The 5,000-nt window shown below is 48.8% G+C and overlaps 1 non-coding gene across 1 annotated transcript; it reads left to right on the plus strand.

Annotated features, from left to right (window-relative positions):
* Nucleotides 1-2,813: 2,813 nt before the first annotated feature.
* Nucleotides 2,814-2,968, plus strand: LOC126928071 (5.8S ribosomal RNA). Its single transcript, XR_007716240.1, has one exon. It is a non-coding gene; the product is annotated as a 5.8S ribosomal RNA (ribosomal RNA).
* The last annotated feature ends 2,032 nt before the right edge of the window (nucleotides 2,969-5,000 follow it).

A 5,000-nucleotide genomic window follows, 5' to 3' on the forward strand; every position in this document is an offset into this window, starting at 1 on the left:
CAAAGCTGAAACTTAAAGGAATTGACGGAAGGGCACCACCAGGAGTGGAGCCTGCGGCTTAATTTGACTCAACACGGGAAACCTCACCAGGCCCGGACACCGGAAGGATTGACAGATTGATAGCTCTTTCTTGATTCGGTGGGTGGTGGTGCATGGCCGTTCTTAGTTGGTGGAGCGATTTGTCTGGTTAATTCCGATAACGAACGAGACTCTAGCCTGCTAAATAGACGTAACTTATGGTATCTCGAAGGCCCCCGGCTTCGGTCGGTGGGTTTTTACTACCAACGTACAAACAAATCTTCTTAGAGGAACAGGCGGCTTCTAGCCGCACGAGATTGAGCAATAACAGGTCTGTGATGCCCTTAGATGTTCTGGGCCGCACGCGCGCTACACTGAAGGAATCAGCGTGTTTTCCCTGGCCGAAAGGCCCGGGTAACCCGCTGAACCTCCTTCGTGCTAGGGATTGGGGCTTGCAATTATTCCCCATGAACGAGGAATTCCCAGTAAGCGCGAGTCATAAGCTCGCGTTGATTACGTCCCTGCCCTTTGTACACACCGCCCGTCGCTACTACCGATTGAATGATTTAGTGAGGTCTTCGGACTGGTGCGCGGCCAATGTGATAAGCATTGCCGATGTTACCGGGAAGATGACCAAACTTGATCATTTAGAGGAAGTAAAAGTCGTAACAAGGTTTCCGTAGGTGAACCTGCGGAAGGATCATTAACGATATAACACAAAAACTTAAAGAATTTGACTTGAACACTTGAAAAATACGAAACTGTATAAGTCGGTAAGGAGCCGTACTCCTCCTATATCGACGAACCAAAGTATATACGACGTATCAACAAGCTATATACTTTAACAAAGAACAGTTAAATTCGCCCGGAGCGTGGCTTACTCCGTTGGCAAAATGATGAAAAGACATAAGGAGGAGACGACCCTCCAGCTACGAAACTATATGAAGAGAAGGTGGCACTCTCTCTCGATCATCGGGATGAAGAGATACATATATATATATATATATATATATATACATACATAAACGAATTCGAGGCGCCTGCGTGAGGTCGTACACAGAAAGACCCGCCGTCTGCGAATATTATGATTTTATAATAAAACTATAAATGGGAACTTGAGCTTTCGAAAATTAAACTTTGACACGAATATCGAACGAAAAATTACGAATGGAAACCACCCGTAAAGAGAAATGAGATCGAGGCGCTTGCGTGAGGCCGTATACAGAAAGACCCGCCGCCACGATCTCGTATTTTTTTTTTTGCGTCGTGGAGACCGTACAAACGAATAACAAAATCTCTAAAGTGCCTCGTGTCGGAGAGATCATGCTCGCCTATTCTCTTCTATGTTTCGTGGTCTGTGTTGCGTTTGCTCTCCTCCTAGCAACGGGACATCGAAGACTCCTCTTTGGGATCGAACGAAGCGACTAAAACGAGTCGACGAGAGCGAAAGTACGAGTAGCGAGTCGCGCATGTAGAAAGGATACCGACATATCTTCGAAGGTTCTCTTCGAAGATCCATGGATACCTTATGCGCGTCGACCTTTCGTCTCTTTCACCGCTCTCGGTCGTTCTCGAAACGTGCTTCCTACCCATAGGGCGTGTGTTCTTCGTATGTCGTTTTGTTCGAAATAACGAAACCACTTGTAACATACTCGTGGATCGGGTAACCTAGAACGAAAACGCATTGCGTGGATGTTGGCCCGCTATGATAATGATGATGATGACGATGACTATGATGACGATGCGTAGCAACGATTCGTAACTAGTCTAGCCGAAGTTGGTTCAGAGGGGACCGCAGGCTGTCTACCCTCGATGTCGTGAGTCGGACACCCGTGCCGTCGCTAGAGTTTTTTCAAAGCTCGGCTTCTGGATATTGGGAAGAAAGACCGCTCGAGGACGACGGCTGCGCGTGCGTCCCATCGAATTTTTTTTTTTTATACCACCTGAACGACTAAAGTTTCGTCTAGTTCGTCGCATATAACCCGTTCAGAGGGGACCGCAGGCTGTCTATCCTCGTTGTCGTGAGTCGGACACCCGTGCCGTCGCTGAAGTTTTTTCAAAGCTCGGCTTCTGGATATTGGGAAGAAAGACCGCGCGAGGTAGATGGATGCGAGTCCCATCGAATTTTTTTATTTTTTAAAAAAAACAATCACCTGAACGGAGATGTGTTCTCTTTCGTCGATTTTTCACGCTTTGAGTCGTCGCGATCGCCATCCGTTCGGAGGAGATCGCCGACTTCGAAGCCTCGATGTCGTGAGTCGGACACCCGTGCCGTCGCTAGAGTTTTTTCAAAGCTCGGCTTCTGGATATTGGGAGGAAAGACCGCTCGAGGCCGAGGGTCGCGCGAGTCCCATCGAATCTTTACATCACCCGAACGATGGAGGCGCACGCTCTTTTTCTTGAATAATTGGACGAGAGGAATGCATATCGTATTATATATACACACACACACATATATATATATATGGGCTAGCCACCGTGCGTATTTCTTCGCGAGATCGTGTGCTGCACAGAGGATTCAGAATCGGGTGTTATATCCCCGTCGTTTCCTGACGAACGGAGCTTCGATCTCGATGGTTGTTATATATCATAATGTACTTTTCGCCCGGCCGGCGGACGCGCGTATCTTCGCGCGTTCGTCGGATTTCATTTTCGAACGTTTTCGTGTCGTCGATCTTCCGGCGACTTCTGCGCGTCCGATTCCCGTTGGTCGGTCGTGTCGGATCTCGGCTTCGCTCGAACCGAGTATTAAGAGTACATGGAGTACAAGAGTTTTAAAAAATATATGAAAAGATTACCCTGAACGGTGGATCACTTGGCTCGTGGGTCGATGAAGAACGCAGCTAATTGCGCGTCAACGTGTGAACTGCAGGACACATGAACATCGACATTTCGAACGCACATTGCGGTCCACGGATACAATTCCTGGACCACGCCTGGCTGAGGGTTGCTCACGTAAACCTAAGACTGCTTGCGTTGCGTGTCGTTCCTCTCTATCTGTCTCTCTCTGTCCCTTGGTGCCTTCGACAACCCGCCGTCGTTCTTACGATACGTAGAACGTTTCAGAGTCGGAGGAAGCGCACGAAGAAGGATACGAACAAGAGCGGACGCGAGAGAACGTACGCGACGTACGAGCGATTGTTGGACGCTCGTCGGCGTTCGTCGCGGTCGTGTCGAGACCGTGCAATTCGTACGCATGCTCGATATATAAACTATCGTGTTCACGGGAGACACTACGAAACTCTACCTCTGTCTCTCTCTGTCCCTTGGTGCCTTCGACAACCCGCCGTCGTTCTTACGATACGTAGAACGTTTCAGAGTCGGAGGAAGCGCACGAAGAAGGATACGAATAAGAGCGGAGAGAACCGTCACGGACCTGCGTGAGTGCTAGCGGCGTCGTGAGTCGTCCTTTCGTACGACCGCCCGCTTATGCACCGCTTCGTGTCGGTTATCGAATATATTATATATATATATATATATATATATACGTAGTGTTGTCCTCGTGACCGATTTTTTTTTCATATCAGCAGATTTGCATACGTTTGCAGGTTTTCGATGAGCACGATGTCCGCGCCCCCGACGTCGTCTTAAATGAATATTATTTTGGCGAGACTGAGAGAAAGCAAATATGGGAACTCGGTCGAGAGAGGAGAGAAGGAGAACAGCCTCAGATAAAAGTAAACTTGGTAACGGTGCGGAATTTTGCCGTACAACCGTCTTTTCTTAAGACGTTTTACTCGAATAGCCCCAGGGATCTAATGCCCACTCCGTCTCTTCGTGCGTAGAGATATACTCTGCGCGAGCGACTGACAACGACGAGGACCGTCGCATCGATGGGTCGTCGTTGCGTTTAACATACTCTGTGCTTGTAATTTATCCCCGAAAGAGAGCCGTAGATCCGGGAACGCACACGTGATTTCTTCGAGCGCTGATGACTTAGGGAGATGATCCCCAGGCGTTGCGCGGAGATCGGAGAGTACGCGTTACTTGTATCGGGACGAATTTTCCCCGTCGTTCGCGTATCTCTCTGCCCGCCGGCCCTGGCCCAAAGCCACGTTCGTCGGAAATCGTAGAAATCGTGTGCGAACTAGCGCGTGTCTATGATCGGCTACGGGTGTTTTACCAAGCTCGAGGTGTTGCGCAACGTTTCCGTACCTGACGAAGATGCGCACGAGAGTCCGTTACAAAGTCGTTGGATGGTCGTCGTCGTCATGCCAGAGAGAATCTCTGGACACGTACAGGAGAAGAGATCGTAGACGAGGAAGAAGACGATCCCCTTTGGCGAGGCTGGAGTGAAACTTTGATTTAATTAAAGACGAGGTATACACGCGCGTACGACGTGATAGTCGTGCGCGCGTGTGATTTTTTTTAAGGCAATTCGGCGCTACAAGTACTCGAAAAACAGAGAGTGTTGGTCATCCCATGCCTTTTCGGCGTCTATCGCTGGACCGCGCATCCTAACGTCGACGGTCGTCCAGTCCCCGAACACACCACAGTGTACGTCTCGCTCGCTTTTCCACTTGCGTGCGTTCCCGTGCGTTTTCGTCGTCGTCGGTACAGAGCAAAGAAACTTTGCCGTTTCGATCTCTGTGCCGGCAGAAAACAAGGAACCGCTGGAATTTGTCGAGAGTAGAGAAACGGCTGTAAGAGACTGAGGACGGGCGTTAAAAATCACCGACGATCGTTTTAGGATGTCTGGCGTGAGTCTTAGCTCGAACATGATACGACGTACGAAGAAAAGGGCACTTTGGCGCGATGCTTAAAACGCTTCTCTGGAAGGAAAGAGTGTTCTCGTTCTATTCGAATTTTTATTTTTTTTTCTCTTTGAGGCGATTTTCGCATATAGAGATAAAAAAAATACCACCTTCTCTCGTACTGGAGTTTCATAGCTTTGTTCGAAGTGTTCGCGCATACACGGCACGAACGTGTTTTTTTTTTCTTTGAATAAAAAAATCACATTTTTGTCTCGTGTCGTGACGTTG

This window comes from Bombus affinis, unplaced genomic scaffold (assembly GCF_024516045.1).
Source record: "Bombus affinis isolate iyBomAffi1 unplaced genomic scaffold, iyBomAffi1.2 ctg00000514.1, whole genome shotgun sequence".
Lineage (NCBI taxonomy): Eukaryota > Metazoa > Arthropoda > Insecta > Hymenoptera > Apidae > Bombus > Bombus affinis.